General features: G+C 44.7%; 1 protein-coding gene across 2 annotated transcripts in view; it reads left to right on the forward strand.

Annotated features, from left to right (window-relative positions):
* Positions 1–6,543: 6,543 nt before the first annotated feature.
* MAPK6 (mitogen-activated protein kinase 6) overlaps positions 6,544–16,990 on the forward strand; it is a 31,573-nt gene continuing 21,126 nt past the window's right edge. The window contains exon 1 of one of the 2 annotated variants that reach the window (XM_037394454.1): positions 6,544–6,791. The gene's annotated coding sequence lies outside the window, so the exon portion shown is untranslated. Of the gene's footprint in view, positions 6,792–7,292; positions 7,506–16,990 lie in introns of those variants that run through there. The other variant, XM_037394452.1, reaches the window with a different exon arrangement.

Here is a 16,990-nt window from a genome sequence, read left to right on the forward strand (position 1 = left end):
GAATTTTTTCCCTTCTTTCTTTCCCTTTCCTCTTTCCCCTGTTTTCCCTCCCTGTAACAGTTATTTATTCTAGAGTTTGAGCTCCTGAGGGAGGTTTTGCTACCTTCACCAGCATTAAATACTGTTCATTTACAGGGTCAAGACTGATCCAGCTACAGTGAGGATGTGACAGGAATATTTCTGTGTTTGGGGTGGTGTATCTGTTGTGGACGTTATGCTTCTAGCCTCAGAATATGCACATCCAAACTCCTCTGGTCAAGTCAGTAGGCAGCAGGGTGAATTGCTCCTTATGGATTTACCTCTCATGGTTGGGCATGTACAACACACGCGAACACCATCTCTTATGTGCAACCACCTATCTTCAGACAATTTGTAGGACTGTATAAGGATGGTCACAATTATGTTGCCCTGCTACAGCTTCCTCCCAGCTGTGACCTTGAGGCTAAACGTTTTACTGTCCAGGCTGCTGAAATGACTTTAGCTGAAGCAAAGAAGGGCTGTAAGGGAGGCTGAGCAGGCAAAGCAGGTAGAGCAGAGAGCTGGGTTTCTCAAGCAATATCTCAGCCTGCTTTAGCATCTCTGTTGAAAGTATGGGCGCTGCTGGTGCTGAAGGCAAAATAACAAGAGTTTGGCCACAAGCTCTGGAGGGAGATGCCAGCCAAGAGAGTATCCATCCCACAGATAGCTCCACTGACAACTTTTTCATGCTGAGCTGGCAAAAAAGGCTGAGGACTTGCCAGGTGGCCAGCACCCAGCAGGCAGCGCAGTCCACACAGGTGGCAGTGCCAAGGCCAAATCTACATCAGTCTCGGTGCTGGGCGCTCCAGGCTGGGTGAGGTACTTGGCCTGGCAGGAGCAGCATTCGTAAGTAGAGGTGCTAACTGGACAGCAAGATAGCCGAGGGCCATATGGCTTTTCCTTTGGATTTCTTCTGCTGAGCCTTGCAGACTGGTACTGGACACCTCTTAATGAACATGCAAATGGGCAGCCCAAAACCTGAGTCTCATATCCAGTACAGGGCAGCTTAGGGCTCTTTGTTCCCGTGTGCCCAGCAGAGCTTGGCCAGGACACAGCATGTACTTTGTCCGCTGCGTCCCTCAGGAGCTGCCCAAGGCCCCTGCGAGCACAAGTTCCAAAGAGAAGCCAGGGCACAAGGGGGAGAGCGGGACCTGCCCCTGCCAGACTTGGCCAGCCTTGGGGAAAGCGTGGGGCCCTCCAGGGAGCTATGGACTCTGAGCTGTGTGAGCTTGTTCCTGTGAATTGACCTAATCTCTCCTTGGCTGTCCTGGTTGTGCTGTGACTAGTGTGTGCAGGTTGCAGGCAGAGGACTGACTTCTGAGTAAGAGTGGGGGTTTTGTTTGGTTTGGCTTTTTTCTTTCTCCTAGTGCAGCACTGTCAAGTCTGGGCCAGCTAGCAGGGCTGTAACAAACAGCCTTTCTGCAGGAGGCTGCGCAGTCTCTTTGCACTGAAGGAAAAGTGGGGTTTGTTTTGGTTTGGTTTTTAATGCAAAGAAAAATCTTTGCCTTTTTTTTTTTCTGGATGTGTGCTCTTTGTGAGAACATTAAATTGGTTTATTTTTCTTTACCCAGCCCTTTCCACAAAACACTCTTCTATACTTGTCTCTCTTAACAACTCTTGCTTGAGTGAAGCATCCTAATTACAAAATAGCTCTGGGCTGCTGGCACAGACTTGGCAAAGCCATGCAGCCCTTCTGAGATGGATAGCTGTGCAGGGCAATGACACCAGGCTTAAAGCTCCTCTGGAGATGAGGCAGGAAGGGAGATATGGTGCTCTGCTCGATTTGTACCCCAAGAGTAGGGGCTTGAATGAGGCTTCCTTTTCTGCACTTGCTAGCAAGAGTGAAGAGTGTGGCGTGGGCTTGTCGGTACAGCCAGGCTGCATTTTATGACAGGTGGAGCAGAGAGAATTGTGGGTGTGGAGAAGTGTGGGTGTAGAGAAACTACTCAGTGGAGCAGTGAGGTTGGAAGGAGTGGGTAGGGAAAAGCCAGAGGCATAGGTGTCAGTTAGGATTCTGGCAAGGTGACTCCTGCCCATGTGCTGCTCTGGCATCATTCATGACCTTCTTCTAGGCAAACCCTCTCTGATGGGGTTGTTGGAGTGAGGAGGGGTCTCTGAGAGCATCTCACCCTCTGAAACACTCAGGAATTTATCACAAGATCCTGGAGCTCTGTGGAATGACAGCCCTGGTGTCTCCAGAGTCACGGTTCCTGCCCAGCAGCAATGGGTACAAATTTGTGCCCTTCCTCCCTACAGGCACAACCAAACATGTAATGGCATTCAAGTACGTGCCACCCATGTCACTCTGCCTGAGAGACCTCTGAGGTGATAGTGGTGCTACTGGCCTTGCTGGTGCTGCCCAACTGTGCTGCTGACTGCTGGGCATGGCTGTATCCAGGAAGCTCTGTCAGGGACACATGCTGTGTCACAGGGCAGGGGGGTGGCCCCTGAGGTCCCATAGCCATCTGGTTCTGCAGTGGGCATCTGCCCTTTCTGACCTTGGCAGCATAGTTCTCATTTTCCTCCCCAGCCCTCGGAGCCGACTCTTCTGAGTGTGCTGGAGCAGCGAGAGCCCTAGATGATGGCAGGCAGAGCCCTTCCATCAGGCAGCACCGCTGCCAGGCTGCGGGGGAGTGCATGTGTCAGGGAAACCGAGCATCCTTGGATGAGGAACAGATGGTCTGGGCAGTATCTGCCCCCCTCACTGTATATAATGCCCAGTAGAGACAAGGAAGAAATCAAAAGTTGCTTTTTCCCATCTGCTTCTTTAAATGTAGGTGCCGTGTAACTCAACACCGAGCTTCAAGGAGCTGTGCTGAAAATCCAGGAGTCCACAGTGAGGTCAATCATGGGTCACGAAGCAGCACAACACAGTCTCTGCCACCACGGGACAGGGAAGGAGGTTAATGTTTCATGGCATAGTTAGCTGAGTGGAGTAGCTCTGTCAGTGTTTCACTTGGTAGAAATTATTTATTGACAAGGAGGGTTTCCAGACTGTCCCAAGGAAAATTCTTTGGGAAACTGTTGGGATTTCTTCCAAGTTAAGGGGAGCTGTTTGGATCACAAGTTGAAAACTGACCCAGAGCTGCACGCTCCTGTCAATCACTTACATTTGGGAAAGGAAAGATTAAAAAACTCTAAGGCAGAGCCAAACACTTAAAAGGCAGAAGTCTTTGCATTGATTCCAGTAGTTAAATGCCAAGCTTTGTGATTTCCTGGACCAAGTGCAGAGAAAGGAAAAACATGAATAGGCCAGAGACTGAGATCCTCATTACAGAAAAGGGCCACTTGAGAGTACCTAAGATCTGACCTCTCATCAGGGAGATACAATTAAGGAAGCTCTCACTGCAGTCCTCAGCCATAACCTTGTGCTCAGCATTCTCAGCAGCCTTATTTTTCCTCATCTGACAGCTTTCTTTTAGTTTCCATACCAGTTAAAAAACAAAAGGGGGGGGGGGGGGGATGAAACTACCTGCTCTATTTTTAAACCTATTTGTCTGTAGATAAACTGTATGTTAGATGATTAATAGATCTTTATCACTTCATAAAGCTTAAACTATAAAAAGCCTACCCCTCTTTTTTGACTGATTAAACAACTATGTAAGCATTGCTGCTGTTGCTGCTGTTACTCGAAATCCAAGTTAGACACAGCAGTTCTGAGACCATTTGTTAGCTCCTCAAGCAGGCCATGTGGCCTTTACAGAGCCAGAGGGGACTTTGTCTGCTGGTGTGGCCTTCAGGAAGCAGAACTGCCCAGTTCCATCTAGAAAGAGCAAGCCATGGGACCCATCTGGTTAAGGAAATGTTGGACATGGGTGCAGGCTGTGTTTGACCACACCACAGGCTTGCCCCAGCAGTCTGCATCTGGTGGTTGTACCTTTAAACCCTAGTGCTGCTAATTAACTTAGAATTTGCATGTGATGAGGGTTTGGGGGTTTTGGTGCCAGCATGGCATTTCACAGACCCCTCTGTTCCTAGGGCAAGTGCAGTGGCCAGCCTTGCAGTGAATTCTACCTCCTTGAGTTGCTCTGTGACTGTGGTGGGAGCCTGATGCTTGGTTGTAAAAGAAATGAATGAATGGTGTGATACCTCCTGAGGCAGGAGTTAGGTTACTTCTCTTTAAATGAGACTCAACAACAGAGCTAAATGCCACTGACCAATTTTTGAATTTTATACTTGGTCCTTCTCTAATTGACACGTCTTCTCCTGCCAAGGTGAATGGAGGCTACCCCCAAATCCACAGGAAAGGAATTTCAGCACAAAAGTGCACTCAAGAGCACTTGAGATTAGTGGTAGCTTCCTTGGGCAGGATTTCCTTGCTAATATTGTATTTTAGAAACAAAAATAGTTCGGTGAATATGCCTCTTTTTTTTTTTTTTTTTTTTTTTTTTTCCTTTTTAACTAAGAGCATAGGCTGGAATGGGATGGCATTTGGGTAGACATTGGACAAAGCCTGAAAAAGCCTTGACCTCAAAGGTACTTGTCAACAAAGGCTGGAGACTCTCCTGAACCAAGACCATGGATTTGGATTAAACTAGCAACTTCTTCTGTGACTGGAAGAAGAGCAAATCTGAGCCTGGGCTTCTGGGCCTCCTCAAACTTTGTACATTGATCTGGTTGCCACCAAGCCCAGCTGGAAATTGATGGTTGCCCATAAAGACGGTGCAAAAGCTGTTGCCATGTGGCATTTTATGGAAGCTATTAAAAATGTCAGCTGACCCAATCTGTACCTGAAAATGTTTATCTTCTGTCACACATTCACCTTCAATTAACAATTCAGTGGTTGCAAAGACTTTTTAACCTTTGTCCACAGTTTTTCTTCTGATTTAAAATGATGCATTAGCCTTCTCTCCTTGTTAATGTGTATTACTGTGCTTCATGCAGTTGCTTTTTAAAATGCAGACTAAAAGGAAGGAGGGAATAGTGGTGAGACCTCTTTGGCTTGCTAACTTCAGCTGCTTTCAGGCTACTGAAGATCAATGGGAAAATGGGAAACTGCTGTGCAGATTATTTTAGAAATTGCACATGAATGCTTTGAAATCTGGACAACTGCTTGCACAAGGAGGATTTTGGTTCTGAAATAGTGTGTGTCTATGTAGTATGGAGGAGGATGTACAAGGAGGAAGGGAGTGAGTTTGACTTACTTTAAATCATATTTTGTACTACTACTATAGGGAGCAGTGAATATTTTGTGTTCCAGTGGGCCAGACACAACCCCTTCATGCAGAGAGAGGTTTGCTACTTTAGGAGGGAACTCTTCTGCTTCTTCCAGCATTTTTGCTCAACTCCTCTGTGGCCAGTGACACAGCTCAGCATCCAGGCTGGCTGAAGACTGAGCTCTGTAATTGCTGAGATACTAGTGAGGCTGCAGCTTTGGGAGTGAAAATGATCTCCAACCTCACAGTAATTGGGTGATACCTGTTGGGGCCAGAGCTGTCACTAGAGGCTGACACAGAGGCTCAAGGAATTGGAGGATGGCTTCTGCCTCTGCAAGTGACTGGGAACATGTGAGTCCCAGCTGGGAGTGCTAACGAGGTAGGGGGCTAATTCCAGCCTCCTCTATCTGTCCTACCCATCAGGCGGCAGCAGTGGTAGAGCTGCAGGGAGGGCTCTGCTGGGGATTAAAGCCAGCGTGGCTCATCTGTTCTTCCAGCACTACCAAAACCCAAGGAGGAAGAGCCTAACCTCTCCTGCATTAGTGTAATTACTAATACAGAGAAGCCAGTATCTTCCTGCAGACCCTCATCAGCTACCCTTGCAAGCAGTCTAGATCAAAACTCCCCATTCCTCCAGTGTGCCCAGGGGTCTGATTTTGCTTTATGTACAAACCTTTGTAGCAAGTTATGAAGACCAATTTTAAATGGTCACTCTACTGGGACACTGACAACAGATATGGAGAAGATCTGATGAGTAGTGTTTTCTGCAGTGTATTAATAAACACAAATCCTGTTGTACAGGATGCAGCAAATAAAACCTCTGTATCAGTCAGCTAAAAATAATATCAACACTGTCAGGCTGTTTGCAAACTTGATCTTGAAGGATTAGGCTAATGAAATGAAGTGGAGGGGATGTCTCTGTTTGAGTAGGAAAAAATAGAAAACTTCTGATGAAGAATTTACCTTGGTATGCTGAGAACTGATGTTACTGCATGAGTTTGGCATCCTTGAGTGGTTGTACTTTTTGTACCTTGTATTTTCATGCCAAGCACTAAGCTGAATGCTTCTCTGTGGATTTGTTCTGTTGCAAACTATTTGTTATTTAGCCTTATGGCCATTTCTGGAGCCTATGTCTGTATTTCTGATTAAATTGTTGCTTATTATCTTTATAAAGTTATATAGCCAACAAGGCGATGCTCAGCCAGGGTGTCATAGTAACACTCTTTCTGCTAATAAGGAGGAGCTGTACAGAACTAAAAAGAAAATCCCAACCCCCAAAAAACTAGCACGTGAGAGGTGTGTTTATATTGAACTGTTGGATAAAGTTGTGCAACCCTGTATGCAACCAAATGTTGTCAGGCTGCCTCTCCTGCCAGGGATGCCACCCACATCTGTCTGGGTTATGCCTGCATCAGCTGTTTCCTCCAGCCCTCCACCTTGTGCTGAGCCTGCTGTTGCTGGGTGTTGCTGCTCTACCTCCTGAAGCTCCCCCATGCTCCCTAGGGCTGAGGCTCTGCTCCTTGCAACATCTCCTGCAAGCAGCCACTCCAGCTCCTCCTCGGGTCTCCAGAGCCTGCCCATGCCAGAGACCCCGATGGTCCAATAGAACAAGCCGAGGTAAGCCCTGATTAAAGAAATGGTTCTTATCAACGTGTCTGTAGATAAATGGCACAGTACAGCAGAGATGCAGCAGTTCCCTGTGAGGAACTGCCAGGGAAGGCTCTCACGGACAGCTCTTTGCAGGAAGCGTAGAAGCTTGCTGGAAATATTCTGAAATCCAAGAAACACCACGTACAGACCTAGAGCACTGGTTGCTGCATCGATTTGTTCGTTAGGTAATGGCTGCTTCTGAGGGTAGAAACAGAGTTTAACTTGCAAGAGTAAAACCAGGATAATTTCTAGACTTCTTCAGGGACCAGTTTGCCCACTTTTATTCATGAGGTAATGAAAACAAACCTTCCCACTCTATAGCTCCTGATGCTCTTTCTGTATTGGTGGCCTATTTTTCTGCTTAAGGACAGGGAGGGACCATTGAGTCACACACAATCTTGTGCCCTCCTCCTCCTCTCATTTAAATATTAATATGATGAATTATTACTAGAGTAACAGCTGTGAACTACTCATATCACAGCAACATAACCTTCCCCTCCTCATCAGAGCACAGCTATTCCTGACTCGCGTTTTCTGGTCGACCTTCTCTCTTCTTCTGGATGACTTTTTTAAAATTACTTTGTTAGTCCTGGTGTGGTATCATTAGGATAATTGTTTGGTCTGTTCTTTCTGCTTAAATATTAATGGTACTGAGGAAGTCAAAAGATAGCTTCAGTAATGGTAAGTTAAATATCTGTGTGTATTCTGTGAGATCTGTTTGTTTAGAGAGACAGAAGTATAAAGGATTAAGGTCAGCCTTTCTAACTAACACTTAAAAACATATCTGTCTCTTTGAGAATTACCAAAATAATAATACATTGTCTTTTATATAAATAAAATCATTGTATATTAGTCAGCTAGTGTCTGTAGATAGTTCAGAGGAATACCTAACATTGTACCTAGCACTAATGCATTGCATTCTCTGTAGATAAAGTATTACATGAGGGACTGCTAATAAAATCATGAGACAACTTTGTATAGACTGCTGAAAATAAATATTTGGCATCAAACAAAGAAGGGGAGGGAACGTGAAGGAAAGATAAAACACCCTGAGTGAGCTCAATACGATTGAAAATACCAAGGTAAAGCATTCCTAGGCAGATGTGGAAATGTTAGCAGATGTTAAATTTTGTGTGTAAAGGTTCTCCTCTGCTGAGCACCTTTTGCGTGGTCCTTGTGTTTGTGTGTGGGTGTGTGTGGTTTACAAACCCACTGCTTTTTGTTCATTGAAAATGTCACTCCTTGAAGTACTTTCATGCTGCAGAGGGGATGGCTGAGTTTACTGGTTTCTGGACCACTGTTGTGAAGAACTTAATGCCAGCCAGAGAGTGTAGAAATCAGGTTTACTGGATTTACTCGATTGCTCATATTTAGCATTGGATGAAATTTTTATCTCACCGCCCTTGTTACTTAGGGAGAAAAAAAATCTGAAAAGCTCTTACAAAGATTTTAAAATGAAATTTGCATATTTTGATAAGAAATTTTTCATTTTAAAATTTTGTTTCAGTAAATGAGTGTTCTTAAAAGTCAAACAAAATGCTTTCCATATGGATAAAATACCCTTTTATTGCTTTGTTGTTTTTTTTTAAATGGCCCATAAATATAATTGAGAACCTAAAAAATTAATCCCAATTTATACATGATGCCCTTTTTTTCCCATTCCTGAAGAAATCAGTAGGTTTTTTTTTTCCTCACCAGCCTTACCAGTGACAAGAGAAAGGGATGTGGGAGGCTTCTACTGCCTGAGAATTCTTCCCATTCAAAATCTGTGTCTAACCCCATGCCCGGTTAGGGACTGGGGAAAAGAAAGAGTGACAAGAGTACTGCAAAATGTGTTTCTAAGTCATTGACTGCTCTGATGTAATGCTAAGAGTAGTGCTGTTACTTCTTGAATAATTTTTCCACTCTGCTTTTTTCTGAGCAAGTACTTAGTGGAAACAAAGAGCCAATCCTGACTGTTTGCAATTCCCACTGTAGTCAACAAGAGTAAACTTGTGGATTGAGACATGCTCAGTCCCACCATAGGTTGGCTTTTTTCCCCTCTGTGTTCTGTTCCTCCTGAAGTTTGTGGGAGTTGGAAATATTTTTTTTTCTCAACTTACAATTCACATCAGGGGTTTCTTAATTCTCATGCAGGTTACTGTATTGCAAATTTTTTGGCAACAATGCTGCTTTTATGAAAAGCCTTGATAAACTTGTAGCATATCCCCCAGATAAAATCTCATTTCAAACAGTTCCCTCAGATGATTATCTGCTGTGATTGCGAATGAACCTTGTAGCAATCTCGTAACAACTGTCCTCGTGGACGGAAGAGAAACCTGCTGTCAGAACTACAAATAATTTACGTAACCCAATTTAAAGCTCTAACAAAATGTTCCCCTGTTAAGAGGATTGTTATACTTAATGTGTGAGATGAAAATACTTTCTGAAGGTCAGGAATGCACAGAAGATAGATTAGATCTCTTGAAAAGACAAAAAATAATTTTTTACCAGAAGTTTTTCCTCTGTCAGACTTGGCATTTGTGGAAGCTTATATAAGCAGAGCTTTATTCCTGCAAATGCTGTGTTTGCTCTGCAGAGGGAGAGGAGCCTCAGAGCTTCAGCTTTGCACATGGAAAATTAGAACTGAAGGTAGACTGGGGACTCGGGCTACTTTTTGCCACCATCAGCAGCATAAATAAAACTTTGTTTTAAAGACCACAAGGGCAGATTTGGGGATGTATTTCCTAGATTCTGCCTGCCGCAGCTGCCAGCGCTGTGCTGGAGGACCCCAGGCAGTTTGTGTACCTGCTGCAGGTGAGACAGCCACCCTGCAGCACTGGGTGCCCGGTGGCTGGTGTGGGGCCAGCCCACAAGAGGTCCCACAGGTGGCTGTGGCGTGGGCGCGGGTGGGCTCGCTGATGCGCTTGGCATTAATGCTAGGAGAACAAGAGTGGTGGGACATAGCTGTCTCCCTTTGAGGTCTTCTGCTCATGACCATAGCTTGGTAAAGGTCCTGGGAGCTGACCTGCCTGTTGCTGAATGATGGAGGGGTGGGACAGACTCTGCTGAGGCTGGAGATGGGGGCTCTGAGAAGTACCTCTAACCCAGGCAAGGCATCGGGGTGCAGAGCCATGCACTCTTGGTGTGCAGTGACCCAGTTGCTTATGCTCAGTTGGAAGTTAATGCTGTCTTCGTAAAACTGTCAAACAGAGCCACTAAACCTGAATTTGACATGTTGGAAAACAGCTTTGTGAGATCTAGCTCTTCATAATAGGATCTGGGGGGTTGGGCAGGCCTTAAAATGCTTTTCACATAGGGTACAGTGGACATAAAAAGAAATTACAGCCTCTGTAACCATCAGAAAGTCGGCCTAATGTCACTGTTGTCCCCATCCCCTGCATACTGTTACATGTGGTTTCTGTCTGTCCCTGCAACCAGCCAAAAACTGAGATTATGGAGAAACTGACGATGGAGATTATTTAAACACTTATCTCCTCATCTCCATCAGTGTTGCATTCCCCTGGTTCCTGAGGTCTGTCCCTGTAACCCCAGGTCTCCTGCCCACCCCGCTGCCGGCTGCCCCACAGCGCCGTAATGGCAGCTGCAGCGAGGGGCTGCGGGGACTGCGCCCAGGATGCAGGGCAAGCAGCAGGGGTCGGGTGGTAGGAGAGGCTGTGTGACTGCACGTCAGAGCAAAATAACAGGAATAAACTTTGTCCTGGAGAGTGGGATATTTTCTTACAAAAAACAGCCTCCTGCTTTCCACTGCTGAAAGCCTTTTCCCAAAATACCTTTGCAAAGGGGAAGAGCAGATTGCACGGAGCCCTCTGTATCCCAGCAGCAAGTACTGCTGTGGGGCTTCCCCGTGCCCCCCCAGCAACCTCTCACTGACCCGCGGGGAAAACACTGACAGGGTCATGTCTTTCTCAGAAGCTCTCTGGTCCACCTTCTTTAGTCCTCAATGCGTTCCTGGGTAGGGAGTCCCTTTCACCACCACCTTCCCTGACAGCTAGCAGCTTTGCAGCCCCAGGGGTGTCAGAAGGCTGCCTGGAGAGGTGATGCAGCCTGTGTTGGCTTTCTGGGTACCTTCTGCTGGGGGAGGAGAAGATGTGAATGTGCCTGTTCCTTTGCCGAGGCAGAGGAGCGGTTATGGAGAGAGGCTGTACATGTGGGGAACAATGGCATAACACAGCAGAACATGGCACTCGCAGCCCCTCGGTGGCTCAGGCAAAGCTCTCATGTTGGGATTGCCTTCGCCTCAGTGCTTGCTTCAGTTTCAATAGACCATGACTTTGCTGACAGCTAATTCTTTGGATGGAAACATTTTTGTGCCAGGTATATTTCTAAATCTGAACTTTTCTAGATCGTTCAGCTCAACTATTTTGTCATTTTAAAAGAACCAGGGTGGAGGAGAGCCTTGATTTTGTCCTCCTTAAAAACGGGCAAACAAGAAAAGTTTTTAAAAGGCTCTTGCCTGTATAAGAAGAGGAGGGCACTCTTGAAATCCAGAATCAAAGATGCACGTTTTATCTTTGTGGAAAATCTCTTGATGGCTATGAACTGGAGACCTCAGGTTTTGCAGACTGGATAGATGTGGCAGCAGATAAATTCCTGTGCTGTCTGTTGGTCCTGGGTGTGCTCCAGCCCAGCCAACTTCTGAAACAGAAATTTTCCTGTGACTGCATCCATGGGCTGCTGCAGGCTCTGTTGGGTTTGGGCACCTTAATTGAAATTAAGTGGACTGTTCCTCCCATGCACTGCTTTTAGTGGCCCCTGTTGGCTCCAGTTAAGAAGTTGGAGGTAGCTACATAATCACACACGGAAAAAACAAGGACTGAAATTTATAAGGAGTAGGTTGGGAGAAAAAGCTTGTAAAAACGAGGCTTTAATTGGAAAGGAGAAAAGAAAATAGAAACTGGGAAATGGGAGGAGGCTTGGATAAACTAGACGAGCAGCTGAGAGGGAGCAGAGTGGCTGGCACGTAGAGTGTGCAAACACAGCTACTCGGGGTGTACAAGCACAGCTATTTGGGGTCTTCTGGTGCTGGGGAAAATCAGAGCAGCCTGGACAAAGCCTAAAATAACTTTCAAAAAATGAGAATTCAGAGCTTTGGGGATCTGCACTTAGTGCAAGAAATACCAATCACTTTTCAAAGTGGGTTGAAAAGTTGAACAGTGGAATAAAATACAAATCCCTTGCAAAATTCAGTTCTAGAAATCTTAAATTGTGCAGCTGCTATTAAGGGCTGCTGTGACCTTGATCTTTGTGACTTAGTTCAGGAAAATGGAAGTGATAATACCCTGACATTTTTACAGATTGTAGAAATTAATTGAATGGGTACCTGCAGAGCCCTTAAACCCTGGTGTTTCTGTCCTCAGACTGGGGCAATATGTGATGAATAAGACATAGGGCAGTACACTGATTTTATTTTTTCTTGGTATCCAATTACTGGTAATGAGGTTAGCACTACCTGTGCAACGAATGAAGCGGAGCACTGAGTACTGAGCACTTGTGAGGACAAAAAGGAGTATCTGCTCATGCAGTAAAGCTGTATCAGAGCAGATAGAGCTTGTTCTGATTACTGTGATTGTCATGTCACATGGAGTTCCCTTCAAAGGTCAGAGAAGTTTACTACCTGACATTAAGGCCCATAGTTCCATGTTCTCCTGCTATCTAAAACATTAGAGCAATCAGGAAGATAAAGCTTCTTGTTCCTCTGTGTGAAAAAGTTCAAAAGTTTCCATTGCTACCCTGAGGTTTCACTTGATTTCGGCAGTACCACAGGTTCTTGGTTGAAGTTTTCCTACTTGACAATAGCCTGTCAAGCCTTGCCACTGATTTAGCGCTGCCCAGCAATGACTACATCTGTATTTTTTACTAATAAATATCATTAGACCTAGGATGATAAACAAAGAGTACAGGATAGTGCTTTGATTGCAAATTGTACATATAGCCCTTGAATCATTTTTGCTACAAGCAAATTAATTGCCTTAAATATTTAAACAGGGATATTATCACAAACCGTAATAATGTCACTTTACTCTGTACTTCTAGGAACTATTTAGATAGTTCACGCAGCTGTGGAAATACTAGTTTGGGTAGTCTGTCAGGAAAAAATAAACAGCTGACATCTCAAAACCTTTACTGGGTGGAGGGGAAAATCACCGCCTTGGTTTGGATTAATATTGCACTGTCTTGTAAAGTCTTTGTGAAGCATCTCTGACAGACAGGCTTGAGAGTGTTAAGTCCTCCTTGGAGCTGCCCTTGGAGCAGGATGGTCTGGGCAGCGGTAACGAGACTCCTAGTTCAGCCCCGGCAGGATGGTTTGATTCTGAAAGCAAGGGCTGAGGCTCATGTCCATCCTTGATTTCAGGGGTATACCTTTCCCAAGATAGTTTGTAGCTAGAGAGGCTGTCTGTCCTGGAAAAGTTAACAGCAAGGAAAAGCTGAGAGGTTTGTGAGCTGCAGTCTTACCCTTCTGGGCCACCATGTCAAGATACAGGCTACCAGGAGGAGCTTGCCTGCTGTTGTCGGGGGGCTGAAGCCTGGTTCTTCATTGCTTTATGTGGCGAAGCAAGATCTTCCACTGCGCAGCCTGACCTTGTCACAAATAGTCTCCCACTACTGAGCACAAGTGAATGCATTTGTGCACCTAACTTCTGTGATAATGGACGCAAGGGAACAGAAGATCTTCCAGCTGGTTTGTGGTGCTGTTAGCCATGGGGGACAGCAGATTATGGACAGGAGCCATGTGGAGTAGGTCGGGAGCACACATGAGCACTCTGATCATGTTGGAGTCTGTTGAATTGCAGCAATCATGAGAACTAAGTATTGCAATTAGAGCTGGTCCAAAGGTTGAAACTCCTCTTCTTTGAATCATCTTGATTGCTTTTGTTTTGGGAGTGTCCAGATAAAACAATAAGAAAATTGAGATAATGGTTAGCAACTTTTTGTGTTTACTAAAATAGATTTATCAGAATTGATTTTATTTTAACTGAGGCTTCAATGGTTCTCCAGTCATTCACAAGACCCAAAGAATGAGGGAGCAATACCTTTCCTCTGTCACAGAATATAACTTCAGATGTATATTGTATCTCTTCAGTTTTCATTTAACAGTTTTTGACTGAATGTGATTGAAAACTGTTTAGAGATATGCTAGAGATAAGAGAATGCTGATGCACTAAAAAGCAGGTTTCTCTACCTCTTTATCTTTCTTAATTCCAGCTCACTTGCAAAGTAAACCTCGCTATTCAGATCATGAAAGAACCTCTAGGCATAACTATACAGTGAAATGTTTACATATACGAGATAACTTTCTGGGTTTAGGACAGCTTCTCAGTGATTCCTCAGCACCAGGGTATCCTATGGGGGTATTTCTGAGAAGCAGCTTGCATGAGCCCTGTACAAAAACACGTCTCTGTAGAGGAGGCTATCTTGTACTCTTCCTTGTAGGTCAAGAAGCAAAAAAGATATATGAGATCTTCCAAACGCAGAAAAGAACGAAGTCTGGGTTTACAATTATGGGGGGTTTATGCTTGTGGTCATTAAGGACAGTTAGATCTCATGCACTGGAGCTCTCACTGAGCTCTGCAAAGGCTGACAGCCTTGTCTGCCTTCTCTTGTACCCTTCTCTCCTGCTCACATGCAATGTGTGAACAACCCCTAACACGTGAATTTGCTTTTACATCCTGCAGTGTATAAACGGACATATGTATTCCATTTCCGTTTGCATAGCCTTTGTCTGAAAAAGTTTGGGATGGCCCAGTTTCAGCACTGTTGTACCTCTAGCAGAGGTAATAGATTTTACATTTCCAAAATAACAAAAGATTCAGTCATATTTAATGTCTTTAATGGGGAAAAAAAATCAAGTTCTTTAGACTTACAGAAATGTAGATCATGGGTAAAATCAGTTCCTCGGTACAAAAGCTCAAAAAACGTGTCATGTATTATTTACTCCTTTCATAGGTGCTTCTAGGCTCTTCTATCTGTCATTGGAACAGATAGCTTACAAATGAAGAGTAGAAACCATCCACCCCTGAAAGCAGGGTGCCTCTGAGGTATGGCTGTGAGATGGATCAACTATTTCATTCTCTGTTGTTAGATCTCAGCAGGAGTCTCAGGCTAGCCTCCCTGATGCTGGGGCTGTGGGAGAAAGCACTGTGGGTGCTTATCACAACGCCCTTATGCAGATGTGTTGTGTGCTTACACACTCACACACTTCTAGTGCCCAGTGCAGAAAGGAGACTGCTCCGTGGCTGCTTCAAGGCCAGCTCTTCTAGCGCCGCACAAGACCTAACTGCAACATGGGAATGCAGAGGACAAACGCATCACTTTCTGGACTGAATGACTCAAAATGCACATCTGCTGGGGAGGTACGCTACCTACTTCTCACTAATACTTGTAGTCTTCCATGTATAGCATGCTGCTCAGTCATCAGCAGTGTGAAAGTGTGGTAAGGAGTGGGCTGAGGGGTGCTTGCTGCTGTTAGGAAGAGGAGCCAACTTGGTAGTGAGGGAGAAGGCTGGAGTCACTGCGTTGAAGTTAAATCTGTTGAGAGTTTTTCCAGGGACTTAAGAATGCTGAGATTTGCCCCTATTCCAAACTAAGCATTTATTTGGGGTTAAATTACTGTGCTTTATCTTCATGGAAGCTGATAGAGCTGATGAGACAGGGAGCGGATGCTCCATTCCGTATTACTATTGCAAAGAGGAACAGTTCTTAGGATCAGATGAATAGACACAGATTAACCTCTAAGCAGCTATTATTGGAGCCCATTTAAAGCAGTTTGAGTTGGAAAAGCCTTTGCTGAAGCTGATGGGAAATGCCAGGGTAAGAAGATGATCCCAGTGTTTGGCACCAGTTGAAGTCTGGAGAATCTCCAATATGTGTGTTGGCATTTACAGTGTGTTAGGAGGGGAAATCTCATCCTCAAGAGTAAAAGACAAAGCAAGTTCAGACAGTTCTGGTCAGTTTTTCTTCTTCAAAGGAGAATTCAATTCTACTGTTTTTCATTGTAGTGTAGTTGCAAGCAAATAGACTTTTTGCTTGAGCTGTAATAAGACTGAGATCTTGTGTTTCATAAGCCTGATATCCTCTGTAGTAAATGATGCTTCTGTGCATCTATCATTTATTATTTTTTTTTCACCCCTGTGTAGTAGTCAATGGTCCAAGTCCCTCTTTCCTGAGCATTTCAGACAGTTGCCCTCTGTGGAGTGGCCTGAGGTCTTGCATCATACCCTGTCAGCTGTCCAAAGCTATTTATAAAATGTCTGCTGATTCTTGCACATAGGCAAAACCTGGTTTTCATAAGAAAACTAAAATAGCTTGGAAATGTGTTCCCTCCCAGCAAGTGTCTCAAAACTGTTGAGAAAACCTGAAACATCCTAGAAAATCTTAACAAAAGCTAAGATATAATGGAGTTGGGGAATATGGGGAATTGAATAGTCCCATGTATTTGTAGTGGAAATCTTTAGAAATAGATAGTACAACACGCGCCGAGAAAAAGTTACAGAGTATTAAGGGAGAAGAGATGGTTCCAAAATTGATTTCTTAGCAAAATAAAAACTTTGTGTTTTGATGCCTGAAGATACAACAGAAATGACTCAATGTAGCTTTTGTGATGCTGAATATTTGCTGTATAATTTGATGGTGGATGTTCTATAAAAAGTTTCCATTTTTTCGCATTTCTTAGGTTTTCCATCTCTTTAGCCTCTGGAGACTGGCTGGGGTAGGAGTCTGCAGGGACAGTAGGAGGCATTAAGTGAAGCAGCATGCTTCCCAGTCAATCTGCTGTTTATGATAAGTGCTATTTTGGGAATCCTGAAAAAGCATGTTGGCCACAGACGAAATGCTCCCTGAGCAACAGCACTCACATCAGTTTCCCACTGGCCTGCCTTGACCCTGCTGGCACTGTGCTCCTTGCCTTTTTCTCTTTAGCCATTCAATACGCTGCTTGCTTGTGAAACAGCTGCATCCATGAGCTGTGGGCATGCTGGAGACCGCTGTGTGCAGGCCAAAGTGAATGGAGGATGGCCTTTGCCTGAGGAGTAACAAAGACTTGATTTTTTTAATGCATTTCCCAATCAAGCTTGCTCCATCTTGTTCTCACAAACCACCATAAGAAGTTCCAAAGTGCTGCAGGTGGTCTAGGTGGGACTGGAGTCCATGTCCCACTCATAAAGGCC

Source organism: Falco rusticolus, chromosome 7 (genome assembly GCF_015220075.1).
Source record: "Falco rusticolus isolate bFalRus1 chromosome 7, bFalRus1.pri, whole genome shotgun sequence".
NCBI classification, from domain to species: domain Eukaryota; kingdom Metazoa; phylum Chordata; class Aves; order Falconiformes; family Falconidae; genus Falco; species Falco rusticolus.